Source organism: Rosa chinensis, chromosome 5 (assembly GCF_002994745.2).
Source record: "Rosa chinensis cultivar Old Blush chromosome 5, RchiOBHm-V2, whole genome shotgun sequence".
Lineage (NCBI taxonomy): Eukaryota > Viridiplantae > Streptophyta > Magnoliopsida > Rosales > Rosaceae > Rosa > Rosa chinensis.
Genome location: NC_037092.1, coordinates 74,085,674 through 74,106,465, shown reverse-complemented (window position 1 = coordinate 74,106,465; position 20,792 = coordinate 74,085,674). Strand labels below are relative to the sequence as shown.

Genomic DNA, 20,792 nt, shown 5'->3' with positions numbered 1-20,792 from the left:
TGTTTGTTTTTTCTTCTTTTCTTTGAAATCCATGATGATCCGTAAGCCTTCTGATATAAGTTTTTTTTCTCATTCTCAACGAATTGCTTTATACATAACATAGATATCTTGTCTTATCACATAATAGATATATGTGTTTCATCTTTATCATCTTTGTTCCTATTACATATGAACATCAATTATTTTTATACGATCATATTGTTATAGATATTTGGTGTATAGTTATTGAGAATTTATATTTCCTATACGACATTGAGAGCTACATGTTCCAATAGTCATTACTCGAGTCCGCTGACTGAGTAGTCTTAGACCTACGGCTCTATAGACATCACATGAATGTTTTTCTCGTGTTTTCCCTAAGGGATCCATTGTTCATATTTATGAACACTTCGAAACCTCTGTTTCGTATATGAATTCTCTATGATCTTTCATATATAGCACATATAGTTCTAATACTTATGGATTCTCATACGGCCGCATATGTGGCTACGGTAATCTTTTTTTCTCATTGTTTGTGGCGCTTTAAAACATTTATGATGCTTCCTTCTCAACTTTTTTATATTTAAGTGTAATTTTATTATAGGACTACAAAAAGACCAGTCCCATTGGAGCACTGCCTATTTTACTCCGGAGAACTTTACAAGATATGTGAAAGTGAAAGCTTCATTCCTCAGGGCTTCAAAGCTGCAAAAGATACATTCAAGAAAAAGAATAGTCCTGCCACCGGCGGCGGTGGTGGTGGATCACGTGCTCCAGCTTCTGCTTCAGCTTCTCACGATGGGGCTCGAGGTCAAAAACGTGAAACTGCACATTCAGGAAAACAGAAGCAATCGGGTGCCCATAACTCGGGGAATTTATCCAGAACTGGTGGAGCAAATCAAAACAACGGCAATGGCATGAACAATTGGGGTTTAAGAAGATCAGATGCTTCTTCGTGGTTGTCACAGTTAATAACTCAAAGAAGTCACTATTACCTGTATGTTTGAATTTACTTCCCTTTCGCACGTGTCTATTGCTTTTATTCATTTGACTCTAGCCACTTCTGAAAAGAATACAGCAAGAGCTTCTAAGATCAGCATCAAGAGTCCATAAACTTTTTGAAAATGCAGAGATGTCTGCCCCCCAATGCAATCAAATGATCAGAACTGTCTTTTTTCCAAGTCCTCTTTCGAGGACACATCTGCCAAAAATCAGCCAAAATCAAGAATTGTTTAGGCATTTACTAACCGTCATTATCATTTTCATTTTGTCCAATATACTGTATACCGAATGATGTGCTATTTGGCTGATTCTTTGGAAGGACAATCCTTGCGGAGGACCTAAAGAATGACTGGTTCTTATCGTTTGATTACATTTCAGGGTTGGTGTCTGCATTTTAAAAATTGTAGACGTCCACTCTAGAGGCACGCCTACATGATTATTATTTCATCTTTTCTGAAACTAAATAGAGAATAATGAAAAAAGGAAGGCACCGCCAAATGGAATTTGCATTTTCATATTTAGCAGAGGTGAAAACTTTGTTTCCATCCATGCTTTTAGCCCTAGTACCTACGAGACTGTTGTTTACTTTATGCAAATTTTGGAATTTTCTATAGGGTTTTTGTCCATTTATGATTTACCCCTTTTCTATATTTAGGAATTGACCTTGCTTGTCTAATAATTCTGTAATCTTATGCCTTGACTTGTCTGTACAGGTGGTTATATTTTGTTTCTCAAAGAATCGCTGTGATAGGTCAGCTGATAGCATGTCGGCAATTGACCTCACAAGTAGTTCTGAGAAAAGTCAGATTCATGTTTTCTGTGACAAAGCATTTTCACGGCTAGCTGAAGGGATCCGACAGGAATTTACCTCAGGTATAGTTGCATACTAATCATTTCGTCTTAATTAAATACAAAACCTTGGGCCTTAATTAGACATCATATGTTCTCATATGCAGGTTGTCAGAGTTCAAAACCTTCTCCATAGAGGGATTGGTGTCCATCATGCAGGACTTCTTCCAATTGTTAAGGAAGTCGTTGAAATGCTCTTTTGTCGCGGTGTGATAAAGGTAAGTGCGTGTTGCTTCTGGATTTTACTTGTTTCTTGACGTTGATGTTTTGTTATTCAAAATGATAATCCGGATACCTTGATGTTTAGCCCAACTGTATATTTATGACCAGTAGTATTGAACTTTCTCTGTTGTATTTCTACATCTAATTGAATTTGACTTACTGTTGTGATTTTGGATTTGTATTTTGTAATCTTCCTCCAATTTTTTGTAGGTTTCTGTTTTCAACAGAGACATTTGCAATGGGAGTGAATGCACCAGCTAGAACGGTGAGTTGTGTTAGGCACTATTGTTAAAATTGGAAGTATAATTTCCACTGCCATATCAAAGATTTCTGGGGTGGTTCTTTGTTATATAAGATATAACTACTTGTCCAAACAAGAAAAAGTTTTAAGCCTGGGAAATATTCTATGTTTCTGTATTCTTTCATCTCTTTGAGTGCTAAATTCATTGATCAGTCTTACTGAATAATCCTGTTGGTTCAAGTGTCTAATTATGATGTTGATTGAAGCTATTTATTTTCATCATATGAGGCTAGCTCAGTAATTTAATTTGCGACTTCTTATAACGTGTTTGATTCAAGTCCCTCAGGAATTTGTCTGCTTGATGGTTTCATTATGTTCAATTGTTTATTACAACCAGTAAGAACGTGGTCTGTGCCACCTAAATGTAATCTAATTTTTCACAAAGCCACTTCTAGTTGTGGTTTGTTAGTCTGTGTTGATGAATGCATTAATATGAAGAAATAAAATATCAGGAATTATGAGAAAAGAATTGTGCTTTTTGAACCCTGGTTGATATTCTCTAGCGACAGTGCATCTTTCTATTTGCTATGCATTAGCCGTAGATATGACATTATTATCTTGAATTCTAACCTGTGTCAAGATTTTGCGCAGGTTGTCTTTGATACATTAAGGAAATTTGATGGCAAGGAATTTAGACAACTACTACCAGGAGAATACACTAAAATGGCAGGCCGTGCTGGCAGGAGAGGACTTGATAAAATTGGTACAGTTATTGTAATGTGCCGTGATGAAATCCTAGAAGAGAGGGATTTGAAGCATGTCATAGTTGGAAGTGCAACCAGGCTAGAATCTCAGTTTCGGCTAACTTATATTATGATCATGCATCTTCTTCGTGTTGAAGAACTGAAGGTACCTATTTTCTTCATGTCAGTCCCATTCATACATATAGGGGAAAGGAAACAGGACCGCAGATCAATTTTGAATCCATTCCAAATTGAAGAAGCTAAATCCTGAAAGTAAAGCTCATGTTTTTTTTTTTTCGAGAGAAAAAAAGATAACTTCATTCATTTATCCATGGCCAGAAGGCACGTACATCAAATGCTGTCTTACACCAAAATCATAAATGGTATAAGCTACTAGACAAAGGACAGGTGACCCTCACTGTTAACACATTTGCTCACTTATTGAGTGAGCCTAATGACAAGAAATCAAATCCTCACTACTGACCTCTCATTTAATAGTAAACCTAGTCGTCTAGAGACCTCAATTGGTGTACAACTAGAGAAAAACTTGAGATGAAAGTAGTAGAAGACCAGATTTCGAGTGATAGGCAAGAAGACCAGGAAAGTCTTGACTTTCCTAAGCCCTTAACTCGAGAATCCTCCGTCGTTACCACTCTAGAGGATTTGCTAGAGGCACGAAAATGCGTAATTCCCTAACAAACTTAGAGAGTACTAACCTAGGGTTAAACCCGAAACCTAGGGTTCTAGAACAAGGTGAAAAAATAAAAAAACTAAAAAAAAAGTCCAACTAGCCCAAGGAAGAAACAACACCCTAGGCCCAACAGCTGGCCCAACTCATTCCACCTCCACCTCCCTACGCTCAGATCGACGCGCACACACCGCAAGCAGCCATCGCCTCCATGCCATGCCGCAATCATGTCGTCGCCACCCAGCTTTAAGGAACCTCGCCAACAATACGCTGCCACCACTGAGAGGCCATCAGCGAACCCCGAAAGCACCAGACCCGATCCCATGCGGAAACTGATCCCCGATGCCCCAGAAAGATCAACCGCACCCTGTCAATGACGCTGTGCCACCGCTTGGATCCAAAGCCAGCTCGCTCCGCCCCTTGAACCAGAACCCACGACTGCCCAAGCCACAGAGAGGCTTCAAACCAGAACGAACACCAGCCCATTGTCGACTTCGGGTTACTGCAAATCCTAGAAGCTAGAGAACCGTAGACCACCATCACCCATCCGGCAGCCTCCCAACGACGACGAGGCAACCCCATGCCGATGATGAAAGCCACCAGACGAGAGGAACTCAGCTAAATCTCGACCAAGCTTGTGTGCGTGCAGCGCCTTCGAGTACTAGGGTTTTTGAAACATCTACTATTTTAAATATCGAACTGTAAAGCTCATGTTGACAACGTATATATAGCTTTTAATACAGGAACGCTCTTCATCCATAACTTCTGTAGCTTTATGGGAGCAAAAGAAATATATTCTTTCAATACATGCATATATGATCTCGAAAGCTTTCCTTAATCTCATGCTAAAGCACATTCTATTTGGGGTGGATTAATATTCCGTTGAGATTCAATAGGATGAATAAAGAACTTACATTGAGATTCACTAGGATAGAATAAAGACCCTTAGACATTGCTCAACCTATTATAAGCATTGGCCTGCTTGTGTTCATTGCAGTGAAGGACCAACCACCTTCTGCTTATAAACTAATTCTCACAATAATCAACGAAGGGTTTGTTTTATTTTTCTTATTTCTATGTGTTTATAAAGAACATAAGTAGGTACAAGGCAAAGTTTAATCTCTGTTGTCTTGATGAGTCCATTTACAAATATTGGTTGGGACCATTACCGCAGGTGGAGGACATGCTGAAAAGAAGTTTTGCTGAGTTCCATGCTCAGAAGAAACTACCAGATATGCAGCAACTTCTGATCCGAAAGCTTGCTCAGCCTACAAAAAGTATCGAGTAGGTCCACACCAGAGTCTTGATTATACTGATCCGTCTTGTAGTGTATAATTATATGTGGGATTCAGGGCAGCCTCTTTTATACTGATCTGTTATTTTTTAGTTGATATATTATGCTTGTTGCACTCAATTTATTGGTAACTTATGAAATGTGGCATAATTTTGTCAGGCATGCAAGGTGTAAAAGTATAAAACACAGTTATTCAAATGAAAATGAAACATGGTTCTGGTTCGAATTTTGCTGATTTTTTATGTTTGCTAGTGAAAATATTTTGTGCTCTTAGAGCAACTCCAATAGATTCCCTATAACTATCCCTATTTTATAGATAATGAGAAAAGAGAAAACCAAATTCCCTAAATTTACAGCAATCTCTAAAATTTAAGGAAGAATTATGGAGATTTTAGAGATTGTTGTAAAATAGAGAATCGTTGGAGTTGGAGTTGGAGAAGAAAAAAAGGGAAAAGTTTAAGAATAGTACATGAAGTATAGGCCATTCCGAAGTTCGGTGTATTTGGTTTCAAAGAATTAACTTTGGTACATGACGTTACAATCCCGACCCAAAATCAGTGTATGCCGTTACGGCCCCCGTTAGTCAATCTGATTTTAGTCAAATTTGTAAAGGCAAATTCGTCTCTTCATGAATTAACAAAAAAAAATTGCAGAAGAAGGAGAAGGAAGACGAAGAAGAATAAGGAGGAGGAGGAGAAGGAAGAAGAAGAAGAAAAAGAAGAGGGAAGAAGCAGGAGAAGGAAGGAGAAGGAGAAGGAGGAAGAAGAAGGAGAAGGAGAAGGAGAAGAAAAAGGAGAAGGAAGAAGAAAAATTGCAGAAGCAAAATTGCAGAAGAAGGAGAAGGAGAACTGGAGAAGGAAGAAGAAGGAGGAGGAGGAGGAAGAAGAAGAAGAAGAAGAAGAGGGAAGAAGGAGGAGGAGGAGGAAATCATATTTGGGTACCCAGATTTTGGGTGTCCAAATCAAATCGGGGAGGGAGGGAGGGAGGAAGAAGAATGAAGAAGAAGAAGAAGAAGAAGAAGGAGAAGAAGGAAGAAGAAGGAGAAGGAGAAGAAAATTAGATTTGGTGTCCAAATAAAACTTAGGGAACTTAATATCAGAGAGGGAGGGAGGAAGAAGGAGGAGGAGGAGAAGGAAGAAGGAAGAAGAATAAGGAGGAAAAAATCAAATAATCTGGGTATCCAAATCAAATCGGGGGGGGGGGGGGGAAGGTGGGTGGGAGAGAGAGGGAGAGAGGAAGAAGGAATAAGAAGAAGAAGAAGAAGAAGGAGAAAAAGGAGGAAGAAGAAGAAGGAAGGAGAAATATACCTAGAAATGGGTGTCCGAGAGAGGGAGAAGAAGGAATAAGAAGAAGAAGGAGGAAGAAGAAGAAAGATGCCCAGAAATGGGTGTCCCAGAGAGAGAGAGAGAGAGAGAGAGAGGTGAAAACCCAAAATTGTTATAGACGTCATGTTGTCGGGATTGGAACTTCATGTACCAAAGTTAATTCTTTGAAACCAAATATACTGAACTTCGGAACGGCCTATACTTCATGTACTGTTCTTAAAATTTTCCCAGAAAAAAATGCTAAAGGTTTAACTTTTGCTTCCCTATAATACAGAAATGATAAGGAAGCTGTTAGAGTTGCTCTTAGTATGCATATCTAACAATACAAGTTGCACTTGTACCACTTGTCGGCATGTCATAGCATATTAGGCTTTTGTCTGTAATAGAAACAATTTTTTTTTCTTTTCTTTTTTTCTCTTTTTGGGTTTCCGACAACTGTTGATGGGTTCCCTTTGTTTAAGTTTAGTTGATATTAAGGTGGACTGTGGACAGATTGCTATTAGAGTAATTATTAATTAGGACAAATTTCAGTTTAGTACCCTAAGGTTTGGGGGTAACATCATGTCAGTCACTGCCCTTTCAATTTGATCAGCAACACCCATGTGCTTTCAATTTCAATCAGCCGTGTCCAAATTTTACTATGCGGTCCAAAATCAGACATTAAGTTTGACAGAGGGGCCCACTTAAAGGGCTAAAAATGTCATTTCAAAAATATTTTCTTCTTTTCTCCTCCTCTCTCTCAGCTCTGATGGTTTCTCTCACATTCTCTCTTTCTCTCCTCCCTCTCTGTCCTCTCCTCCTCCTGTCTTCTCCGATCAAGCTCTCTCCTCACCTCAGCCTCCATCGCCTTCTTCTTTCTCCCCCTCTTGTACTTTGCTTAATCGTTCGACCTGGCTAGATCGTACTCTTCTGGCATCTTCATCTTCGTCTTCTGGGATTTTTCGGTTTCGTTTTTCCGTTTTGGTCTCTCCCCCAAGGAAAGGATCGAAGAATGGCCAAACTGATTGGAGGTGTTTGGCTTGGGATTATCGATCTCCATAGACGACATCGGCTTGGGATTGTCGATCTCCATAGACGACATCTGCATGGGATTGTCGATCTCCATGACATCGTCTGGTTCTAGTTCTCTATTTGGCTTGAGATTGTCGATCTCCGATGTTTCTGCATTTTCCGGTGACTCCACTACAAAAAAGAATTCATTTTGCCACGGCTTTGTGCCGTCGCGGAAAGTCTGATTGCCGTCGCAAAACACCAATGGCGACGGCTAGGCGACAGCAAATATACCGTTGTTGTTGGTGGCGTCACCACTGGTCGTGGCTACAGCAAAACGCCGTCGCAACAAGATTTAGCTACGGCAACGAGCGTAGCAATCCATTGGTCGCTTATTAGGCGACGGCATGTAGCGACTGAAAACGCCGTCGCAAGTAACCTATTTGCTACAGCAGATGCCGTTGCTTGCAACAAACTATTTTTTCAAATATTTTTTTTTTCCAGAAATTTTCCCTCCAAATTTATTAGAAATAGGTTGGAAATTGATTTTCCCTCCATAATTGCGACGGCGTCATTGCCGTCGCCACCTCAAGTAATTTTTCATATGAAGCTTTAGCAACAGCTAATGACCGTCACAACTAATTGGCCACCCAATATTTTTGAAACCAAAATGTTTTCTGCCATTTTACACACCTAATCAAAAGATATAGTAAAACAATATAAAGCATCAAAACAATCACTTCAATCATAGTATCTCACAACTGAAATTATATAATCAAAAGATAAGTGCCAAGTTATACTTCATTACCAAGTACAAACCAAACCAACCACATTTCATAATTATAAGGTCCTACCATACTTGGTAACTGAAAGGAAACATTGCCAAACTTAATATTGTTCAAAAGCATCCTTGACCACAATACTAGTTATCATTAACTAGAGGGGCTTGGTGAGTACTGGAGCATGATCAATTTCTTGATTACTAGTTGAATGTGGATGAACTCCTTCTCCTATGGACTCCCTTCTAACTTCATGGCCACTAGTTGCATCTTGAACCTATCACATAATGCACAAGTATACAAATATCAAACCGGATTCACATGAAAATGAAACATGAATAGATCGGATACTATCACATGTAGTTTGAATTCAAAATCTGGGATTTTATCCTAATACTGATAAGAATCAACTGTTACATATAAATCTCAAGTCATATAATTGTGTAAGGTCTATTATCAATAGCCTTTTAGTAATGAGCCCAATGTGTAGCATTGAACAACCTGCAAGTAATCTGGACTGTTTTTTTTTTTCCTCCTTCTCCATTTTTAATCGAAAACAGAAAGTGTCAGAAACATGTATTTGTTATTTGTTAAAGAACTACTGCATGAAGGTTATCCTCATGATATTGGTTATAGAACATGATGATTTTGGCTACAGAACATGATGGTTTTGGCTTACTCCATACTCATATAACATGCATTTGTTATGAAACATTTGACACATAATAGATGATACAAAATCATTGAAGCACACAAACACAACTTCCCTTTCTTTCTTCAAAACTGGGAAAAAAAAAAAAACAATTCAACTTGCAGCAAGAGTTTCATCAACTGTCATACTATAAACGATATTGAAATGATATTAGACTCATACTTTATCCTCTCAGCCATATGAAAAACCTAAAGCTAACATAGTTTGTTCATAAACTCAAAATCAACAACCAAAACTGCAACCAAGTCTGCAACCTATCTGAGCTAGCAATCTCAATATCTACACAGATCGTTTTATACACATTCAATATTTACATAATCATGCATATATATACACAAACATGTATATAAACAAATTTGTCGAAGATAAAAATAGTCAATTGTTGTAACAAATAATATTATGGATTTGTGTACCAACCTGTCCACATGGATTTCTGTTTTGCCCCTTATTGCTCTCTAAAAAGTTAATCCGAGCTTGAAGCATATCTAATTGGTCCTGCATCTTCCTTGTGAAAGCCTCTTTCACTTTCTCTGTAACCTCTTCAGTTATTTTCTGTATGAGGTCATTGGTGTTATGAGAAGGCATTGATTCCTGTGGATACACCAAACTGCGAGGCACAGTAGAACCATAGGTACGACAATAACCATGACCATCTTCCCCAAGCAATTCATGGAATATTCGATCTTTTACAGCCCTAAGTTCTCGCTGGTCCTTAGGTTCCATTAGCAATTTCTTGTCATATTCCTCCTACATGAAAGTACTGATCAATTAGTTTGGAAAAGATTAAAAAAATAACTGAAATTCTTAATATAAGATATAAGAAGCTAAACATACAATGACTTGGGCAACATCTGCATTTGATTGGTTGCGTGCTTTTTTCCGCACACTCATCTTATCAGTTTGTTCTCCACTTTGTTCCATCTGTCAAGTACAAAACAATGAATCTATGTACATATAACACACACACACACACACACATACATACTACCAACAAATCTTACAAATACTTTATAGTAAATAGTATTAAATGTTACTAGAATTTAAACAATATGGATGCAAACATTGCACAAGAAGTAAACATTTTCTGTTGGTGCCTCCATGCATTTCTGACCAATAATGTTAGAAACAATACCTCATATCGCAGCTGGGCGAAATGTTTTCGACCAGTACTATGAACTGGTCCACGCTGCTCCCGATTGATAGAATTTCGTGTTGCTATCAGCTACAAAATCAATTCCAAAATCATCATGCTAGTGTCAATCTTTTTAGCACAATCTGATTATGAATGTTTCAGCATTTCTACCTTTGCATCTTCACTACTCCAATAAGCAATGAGCTCACTCCACTGCTCTGCTACAATATGTGGAGGAACTAGAGAACTTAGATTTGGATTATCTCTGTTTTTCTGAAAGTAGTTGACTTTGGTTTTGCTCTTGTGATCCTTCCATAGTGTATTGCAACATCTAAGACACACATGTTTATATCCTTCTGGAACATCAAGCAAATTTTGCTACAAATTACATAAAGGAGATTTATCAATAACTTCTAATCATCATTAACTAAATAAGCACAGATAATAAGAAATTTCCTACTATTTTTCAAATAACACACGTAGTAACATGTTTACCTGAACCTCTTTCCATATTCCCTCTTTCACATCAGGTCTAACAGCCTTCCAGTCAAGTAATGTTAGTGGAATCCTCTGGCCATCGCGTACAATTTGCCCCAATTGTGACTTTAGCTGTGTAGCTCTTTCTCCAACAGGTTGGAAGTTAGAATCAAACATAATCTTGATTTTAACTCCAGTATTCCACTCTGGGATACCTTTATTGTGACCTCTAGTAATAAAGGTAGCAGATTGTACTTCAGCTTCTACCAAAGTTGCAAGAAACATTAAATTCCATCATTGAAAAACATATCAATAGTGCTGATGTAGGAACTGGTGATAAGTGAATTAGGATGTAAAAATAAACTAAAAAAACAAACAAACAAACAAAAAAACTTGTTAAGCGAAGTAATACCTAGAGATGGAAGAGGTAATATTGGAGGAGAAGGTGCAGAAGGAGGCGGTGGGGGTGTAGGAGGTGGATTAGTAGACCTATAGGATGACTGCGATGAGGAACCATTGCTGTTTGAAGAATTAGATCCACTTGAAGTCAAAAACTCAGACATAGTGCGTGGTCTCCCAACCTTCCTTTTCTTCATGGTCACCTGCAATAAGAAGGCAAACTCAATTAAATTTGGTGTTGGTGAGGTACAAACTAAAAACTCAAACCTTCCATACTAAATAAAATAACAAAGTTCATGAAAGGGAAAGGGAACTGAGATATTAACTAGAAACTCAAAATGAATATTTGACTTCAAACATGAATCATTATTCTTATCAAAAAGTTCCAGGAAGAATACTAAAGTACACATTAAGGCCAATATGCACTAGTCATAACATCTCTATTGTAATGGCCTTATTCATCCATTTAAACACCATCCATTAACTCCCCTGAGCTATCATTTTCTTCAGTATTGTCAGTTTGCACATGAGAGAAGTTTTTTGACTCCATTTCCACGACATTTAGCCAACCTTGTCCTGAAGGATCTGGAGCATACCACACCTGCTGTGCTTGAGATGCTAAGATGAATGGTTCATCCCCAACCCGATCATTTCGATACAACAATCGATTGAAGTTAACTAAAGTGAAGTTAAAAGGATCTAATTTAATCCCTGCCACAGGATGTACCCAATCACACCTGAACAACACATATTTGATATCAACAGAGTAGGTGACTTTGATAATCTCTGTTAATCTCCCATAATATGGTAAAAAATCTACACGTGGATTCTTATCTTTCTTATTGCCGACACTCATGGTATCTGCTTGTAAAGCTACACCACTGTTTTGTCTTGATCGCTTGTTATCAACAATTTTCACACCGAAGAAATACCCATTAGATGTATATGAATTCACCTTAGTTGCTGAAGGACTAGGAGGACTAGACAAGGCAATAATTTCTTCTGATAACAAGATATCACTTGTGTTTTGCAGAGTTATAACCTGTGAGGAACAAATAAATTAAAGCAAACCTTTACAAAAGTACTACTGAACATAATGTACACGAAAACACCTAGCAACTCACATGATCCTTAAACCAGTTCGTAAACTCATCAAAATGAACACGTTGAACATAATGGTCATCTGCATCCGGAAATTGTTGTTTAATGGCAGTAAGATGTTCCCTGCACAGTAAAAATCCGATGTGTCATACTTTACAATCCTTGAAGAAGAATCAACATGTTCCTTCCGACCAGAAAACATATAATCATATATACATAATTTTTGAAAGAAATATGCAGAGTTATTTTCATTACATACTTGAGAAATGGCGTGACTGCCCTTGTATGAAACAAGACCCATCGATGAATTTGTATGCGCGTAACTTCACTGAGAACACAATTTCCCTTCTCAGGGTCATCACGATTCTTTCTCATTAACGGTCTGTTTGACTTACTCTCCACATCTTTAAGATATTGGGTACAGAAATTCATGCATTCTTCCATTAGATAACCTTTAGCTATTGATGCTTTCGGACAAGCTTTGTTACGTACATATTCCTTTAAAGTCAACAGATACCTCTCAATGGGGTACATCCACCGAAACTGCACAGCACCAGCAATTAATGCTTCTTGGACTAGATGGACAGGTAAATGCATGCTCCATCACATCAAAAAATGATGGTGGAAATATCTTCTCAAGATCACAAAGGGTCACCACTATACGAGAACATGCCTCTTCAAATCTGCTGCACAATTTAGTTTGGAGCACAATACTTTGAAAAACTTGCCCAGATCAACCAGCCCTTAGACCACTTTCTTCTGTAAAGAACTTCGTATAGATAATGGAATTAATTGCTGTAAAAGAATATGATCGTCATGACTTTTAAGACCGCTAATACTTCGATCTTTCAAATGTACTCACCGTGCAATATGAGAAGCAGAACCATCCGGCATTCTTGTTTCTGATAAGGCTACGAGGAACTTATCTTTCCCATCATTATTCATCTCAAACTCTGCAGGATCAAAGTATTCTGAACCGGACTCCCTCCTCTTCACATGGTACTGCTCTCTAATTCCCATAAGCTCAAGATCACGTCGAGAACTGATATTGTCCTTTGATTTTCCAGCAACTCCTAGTATGGTCCCAAGAACATTGTCACACACATTCTTCTCTATATGCATGACATCAAGGTTGTGACGGATGAGATTATCCTTCCAATAAGGAAGCTAAAAAAATATACTTTTTTTCTTCCAATTGTGCTTCCTTTTCTTCAAAGGATCTTTCTCAGGTTTCTGTGGCCCCATCATTTGCCTTGTCTGCAAATCTTCTCTTCTATACTCTGTAAGGATACCATTTGATTGAAGCTGGGTGAGAAGATCTACTCCAAATAATGTTGTAGGAGATCGTCTATATTCTCATAAGCCATTGAAAGATCTGGGATCCTTCCAATACTTGTGATCGTAAGGTAAAAACCGCTGGCTGCTACCATATGAGAACTTTTTACCGTTTGGCAACCATATAGAAGCAGTTTCAGAGTTGCAAGAAGGGCATGCATATTCACCTTTTGTACTCCACCCTGATAGATTAGCATAGGCAGGAAAATCATTAATCGTCCAAAGTAAGGCAGCATGCATTTGAAACATTTGATTGCTTGATGCGTCAAAAGTTTCTATGCCCTCATCCCACAATTCCTTCAACTCTTCAATGAGTGGCTGCAAGTAAACATCGATCTTATCACCAGGTCCTTTTGGGCCATCAATAAGCACAGAAAGATAGATAAAAGGTTGCTTCATCAACATCATTGGTGGTAAGTTGTACGGAACTAGTATGACAGGCCAAGTACTATGAACTATGTTCATAGTCCGGAATGGATTAAATCCATCTGAGGCCAACCCAAGCCTTACATTGCGAATATCTCCGGAGAAACTTCGATGTTTCTTGTCAAAATCCTTCCAAGCGAGAGAGTCTGCAGGATGCCTAAACACACCATCATCAGTTTGTTTCTCGGCATGCCATCTCATAAGCGTTGCAATTTTAGAGGACATAAACAACCTCTGCAACCTTGGTTTCAAAGGAAAATATCTTGCTTGTTTTGCTGCCTTTCGTTTCCCAGGTCCCGAATCAGAAACTAAACTGCAACCATCTTCTTTCCATTGAGAGGCCTTACATATCAAACATTGATCAAGATTTATGTCTTCATTTATGAAAAGCATATAGCTATTAGGGCAAGTATCCACTGTGTTATATGTGAACCCTAAATCTTCAGTTAACTTCTGAGCTTGATAATAAGAATTAGGAAGGTGTCTGGCATAGACTCGTTACATATGCCAAGCAAGTCTTTGAAAGATTTGTCAGTCCAACCATTTAACACTTTCGCCTGTAGGAGTCTGACAATAAATGACAATGTTGTATGTTTCTTAGAACCAGGATATAATGGAAGGTTTGCAGATTTCATCAACTTTAGGAACTGCTTAGTAGACTCGTTTGGCCCAACAAGTGGATTTGAACTTTCTCCACCACTCTCATCATGTGGTCTAACAACATCTGCTGTTCCTATAGCTTCTTGGACTAGTCTAACCATATCCTCTTCCATATAATCATCTGACCCCATAAACATCTCATCTCTATGCAATGAATCAGCACCATCCCTGGACTCACCATGCTTATCCCAGATCTTATACTTCTTCCAAAACCCATTACCATGAAGATGCTGTCGCACAATTACTTTTTCAAAGAATTTTCTGTTTCACATTTTCTACAAGGACAGTAAATCCTTGAACTCGGATCCCTATTGACATATGCAAAGTTCAAGAAATCTTCTAACTTCGCACGATATGGTTTAGAACACCAATCTGCCCAATCAATCCCATTTTTTCCCTTATCAATATCTATGTCAGCTAGAAATACAGTAACACAAATAGCTAAGTATGAAAATATATACCAACTATACTAACAATAAATCTCTACATTAAATGAACAACATCACATCAAGCAGAAATAAACAAAACTAAATCTTTAATTAGAGAACACACATGATACAATATGTATATTAGATTAACATCTAATTAATCTAATGTGCACAGATATATGCAAAGTCATAAAACACATGCAGGATAAGGGAGCTTCATTACTTTGGAGAAGACATTGAGTAATAAAAATAATAATAAGAATTATAGAATTCCTGTCATAGATTTTATATCAGAAACCCAACATACCAATTAAAACAAAATGCAACAGACAAAGATCAAGGGCATAACTTTCCACTACATTTACAACCAAATATTATCATTAAAAACAATATAACAAAAAGAGGAGCCTTACTTGGAATCAAAACCAATAGATAGAGCTTCTGATAAGAGGAAGACAAATGACACAGATCGAACAACGAGATTATAATGCAAAGAACCTGTAACCAAAAACAAAAAGAATAATTCAGGCAAAGTCATATGTATGGAAAAATCAAATCGAATTATATGAATATATATATATATATATGTATATATATATATACATATATATATATATATGTGTGTGTGTGTGTGTGTGTGCGCGCGCTTTAATTATAGGCATGCATGGTAGGTTGTGTGGGGTTGTGTTAAAAGCAACTTAATCATTAAAATGTTTGATTATTTAGTAGCAGAATGACATTAAGTTGGGTGATTGCATGGGTATCTATTTCAGCTGCTGGCCAAAGTGCCAAAAATAATGCAGAGGTTCGTGAAGAAAGCAGTATTAAGACAAAGTAGAGGCATAAAATCAAGTTGGAATATATTGGTTTAGTCTCTTCATCAAAATCAAAAACATCAAGATATACTAAAGAGTCATAACTAAGGTTTTTCTTTTAACATAGCAGAATAATGTCCAGACAAGAAAAAAATATGTTCTCAAACTTGGAATATACATAATCAGACAATCTTTAGATTAAGCATTTGATTAACTAGTCAGATGAGTATAGCAAGCAAGTATTTCAAACCAGTCCAATTCCATCACTTTCTTCATTCCAAACTAACAAAATTGAACTAACAAGATAATTAGATATGATGCAGCACGAGTTTGTGACTAGATACAATTAGATATGAAATGAACTACTTATCAATCTCATAATTCTAGACTTTTTGTTTTCATTTTTTGAAGTTATACATGTCTTCGTTGCTGCCATGGGTGAAGTTAAAAGCAATTGAGAGCTTTTATTTTGCTAAGAGATAATTAAAAATAAAACTTTTGGCTACTTGTGGTGGTGGTGTTAGCACTTAGCAGATAAGAAATGGAATCATGCACTAGCCAAATATAATGGCTTCTTGTCAAAATCTTCTGGACTCTTGTTTGCATAAATGAAACTTTGTCATGCAGCGGTGGCTTTTGGGATTTATCATGAGGTTTTAATCAATTGTAATCAAAACTGAACAAGACAAAAGCTCAAATCTTGAGGTCTGGAGTGCAGGAACAAAACAAAAAAGTTGTAATGGACTCAAATGATATTAATTGACTAACAACTTTAATTGCTTGGGTAATCCTGATATATGCATAAGTTCCAATTTATGAATCATAAATTGACTAACAACTTGACATATTTATGGACCAACACTAACATTTCTGCAAAGCAACCAAAAAAAAATCATATCAAGAAGAATTGAGCATGCAGATCTAGGAAATGAGATTCACTTACAACAGAGACTGATTTGTTGAGGCAATGTTTCTGTGCTTCTCTCTAAACTACTCCTTATTCAAAACCAAAACAAAATGCCAGCAAATTAAATGAATTCACAACAACAAAAAAAAAAGTAAAATTTTCAAACTTAACCAATATGGATCGCTTACCTTTGAGATCAGTTCTCAAGCAGACTCGAGCAATATTTTAGTCCAAGAGTTGCAGCAACAGATGCAAAGAGAGTGATACCCTGCATGAGCAGAATATACAGGAAGTAAAGATGTGTACAGTTTCAATACAATGCTTGTCAAGCAAGTTTACCAAAAGGGAGATGTCACAACAAATAGGCATTTAAGAACAGATAATTCTCCAGCATGCATAACCTTATCATTATCAATAGATTGATAGTCCATTTTCAATAACTATTTTTTGCTCGACTGACAATTACTTTAGAATGATGTTTTTACCTTGAAATAAGTTACTTTATAGTTAAACAGAGAAAGACCACAAGGTCTGCGAGTCAGCAAATTCAATAAATAACTTATCTTTGCTGATCTGAAGTGTATAAGACGGAACCGGTTCCACTCTATCATCTCAAATTTTAGGGGGCACTTGCAACATGCTAATAAGATGTCACTAAACTTCTCCAAGTTCACCACTTAAACTACAACTAGGATACTAAGGAAGCCTTTATATATTCAGTAACTCTCTATTTGCTTCACCAGAACATGAAAAGAATACATTCTTTCATTTAATTTCTTTCTAAAAACATGTAAAGTTCAGAAGACCCAAGTTGTACACTATTACAAGAGTTACCTTACTATTTCTGATATCTTTCTACTCTTAGAAAATCAAAAGGAACAGTACTTTCTTATCATAAGCATATCAAACTCATAAAATGCGAAACTCTATCGTGAAGAACAAACCGACAATACCCAAAACCCACAAACCAAATTCTATCACCAAAACTTAAACAGTCAAAAACCTGCAAAACCAAAATTAGACCAAACCCACCAAATAGAATAAAAAACCAAGCATTACCCATCAAAATAGAGCATACCAATTTGACTCTGGGGTCGAGAGAATGAAGAAAAGTGACGGGTTCCGACACGTACTGGCCAATGGGGCTAGCGGTGGCACCGGAGATCAATCTGAGAACTTTATCGGATCCCAAAGCTTGGGCGAACAACAGGTTCGCCCACCACGGCGGTTGGCTATTATCGCTGGCGGCGGAAGCTCTAATTCGGAAGCTTGATTTAGGGTTTACAGAAATAAGGGTTTTGTTGTTGTTGTTGTTGAATGAACGAAGGGGAGTGAAGTTTGGGGTTTTGGCAGGAAGAAGAAAAATAGGAAGGAGGTGGAGCTGAACTAGCAGATGTCGACTTCGCATATTGCTATGGTTGACTTCGTTGTCGGGACTGGATGGAGGGAGCGGGAAATAGCAGATGGAGGGAGCGGGAACAAGAACAATGTTCATGAACCCAAAGTTTTTGCTGACATGTTTAATTTTGGCACCTATATTCACCCAAAAGTCAAAAAAAACAAAAAAACAAAAAAAATGTATAAAAGGAAAATACACGACGGCACATTCTACCGTAGTTAAAAGTAGAGAAATTTAGCGACGGAAAAAATATGCCGTAGCAATTGAAGGCACATTTATGCGACGGCGACGCCTTGCCGTGGCAAATAATTTTTCTCTTTGCGACGCGGCATTTGCCGTAGCAAATTTTTGATCAATGGCGACGGCATTCTAACGCCAACGCTAACTGGTGAAGCTAAATGAATTCTTTTTTGTAGTGCTCCGACCACTGTTTGACTTGCATGTGGTATGAAAATTAATCCCTTCGTCATGCACTCCACTTTAGTCTACTTAGTTTTTCAATTCGATCGATTTTGATTGATTTTGGTTTTGGGGTTGCTTCAGCCTCGAGGCTGTCTTTGATGCCGGCAAGTTTTTCTGGAGCTTCTAGGCTTGTTCTGGCTTGACAGCACTTGTGGATCAAACATTGAGAAGCTTGCGGGGTTGCAGCATCAAACATCATCAGTTCATCATCAACCCAGTTTCGGCAGTGAGTCTGGGGAGCTGAATTCGGTTGATCGAAGTCGATTTTCGAAGGTATATCCCGAACTTTGAATCAAAGTGTGGAAGTTGAATGTATTGTGGTTGATTAAGTTCAGATCGAGTTCTCCCTGGTTATTGCTTTTATCAGATTGCTGTAACTATACTAGTTATTTGAGTTGAGAAGGAAATTTGGATGAGTTAATGAATTTGTTATTGGTTTTTGGACCGGAATTGGTTGCTTGCGTTGTATGCTGATTGTAAAGTGCAGTAGAAAATGGTGATTTGAGTTTGTTTCAGATTTGGGGTTTTTGGTTAATTTTCAGGTGAATTGGGATATGTATCAATGCTGGGGCTTGAATTTTTGTGATGCAAGAGACAATCAGATTCAGTGTAGTGTGATCGTCGCTCGTGGCAGCGAGCGAGGAATCGAATTCAGGATTTGCCAGAAGCTGGCGGAGGCGCCGGAGATAGTTGCGGGGAGAGGAGGATCAGAGGAAGAGAAGAATAAGAGTGTTTTTTTTTAAAATGTGGAAATTAAGTGAAATGTCAAATTTACCCCTGTATCTGGGCCCACTAGCTGAGTTTGTCGCTGCCACGTCAGCATTTAACGTCTGATTTGGATGGCACAGTAAAATTTGGACACGGCTGATTGAAATTGAAAGCACATGGGTGTTGCTGATCAAATTGAAAGGGCAGGGACTGACATGATATTAATTACCCCCAAACCTCAAGATACTAAACTGAAATTTGTCCTATTAATTAATACTCAAAATTTCGTTTATTACACTTGAGCAAATGAAATTGTTAGCATGTTGCATTTTGTCTTATATGAAGCTTGGGTATTTGCATGTAGATGTATAAAAGGGGAACCAGCAATTGAGGAGTATTATGACATGTACTCAGAAAAGGAGAAGCATAGAACATAAGTATGGCAGTAATGCAGTCCCCTGGTGCCCAACAATTTCTTACATCCGGAAGAGTGGTTGTCATGAAATCACAATCAGTGAGTCCTTATTAATTGTTGATTTCCTTCCTTTTCCTCCTCCTGGATCCAATTTCTGTGGTACTCTTTGGAGTATTATTAATTGTGGTAAGCCTAATACAAGTATATTTATGTCTATCTAACATTAAGTGTCAAACTGTTGATATATGATAATTCCTGCATGATTTTTGTGGCTTTTTCTCGTATGGGATACATAAAGATACTTGTATTAGGCTGACATCTGATTTGTACCTATCAAAACTTAAGATTAGAAGAAATACATGTACGTTGTCTGATGTTGTGATTTGAAGAAGACTTGAGACTTTATTCTTTAACTTATAATTTAACCATAACTTTAAAACATCCTATATATCCGTTAAACTTGGCCAAAGCTTGATTATTCACTGACAGTTGTATGCACAAGGGTGGGAGATATCATGGAGGAGATTTACAAAAATTGAAAGAGTTTGAAATTTTATGTATTGAAGCATGAGTGTTCATATGTTTGAGGTTTCTATATATTCAGCCTAAAAGGAAAATTAGTAGGTAAAATTTCAATAACTTATCAATATCACTTTGAAAATTAATTGATAACAGTAAATGAAAATTTTCAATGAGTTCCAACCTTCCAGGGTCAATAGGGAATTTGCATCTGAGGCTTTGCCATCTCATCCTCGTTTCTTCTGCTCTTGAAACTGAAGTTAAAAGGGAACGGTAGACTAAAAGTGGACAAGAGGTCCAAAAGAGATTCAAAGCGCGCAGAAGAATGTTTTTAGTCCTCACTTAGCATGATATGTCTGTTGTTAGCTTTTAAGTATGTGGTTCTGTAACTGTGTTTTCAGTTTGAATATACATGTAAACTCCATTTTGTCTATGAGGCTTTTCTCTGGTTTTTTATGGGTGTGCTAAATGCTTTACCAGCAGGCCCAGAAAAACTTGCTTGGAGTTGTTGTAAAAGCACCTTCTTCTAGTAACACACCGTTCTAGTGCTGAAACCTGAACTACGTACCAGCGACAATCCAAACTCCCCTGGCTAGTGGTAACTTACAAGATACCAAAAACACTGATTCTTCTCAGGGTTACTACATGGTAGAGAAATCTAAACGTGCTTTTGAAGAAGAGTATTGTACCTCTGTTTCTTCACGCAAAGGATCAGGTGTCATCAACATAAAATTACCACACCATGGTGCTGCTGGGGGTGAGATAAGAGGTTAGAGGAGCCGATA

General features: G+C 37.6%; 1 pseudogene; it reads left to right on the top strand.

Annotated features, from left to right (window-relative positions):
• Positions 1 to 91: 91 nt before the first annotated feature.
• Positions 92 to 20,540, top strand: LOC121049432 (annotated as a pseudogene).
• Positions 20,541 to 20,792: the final 252 nt, after the last annotated feature.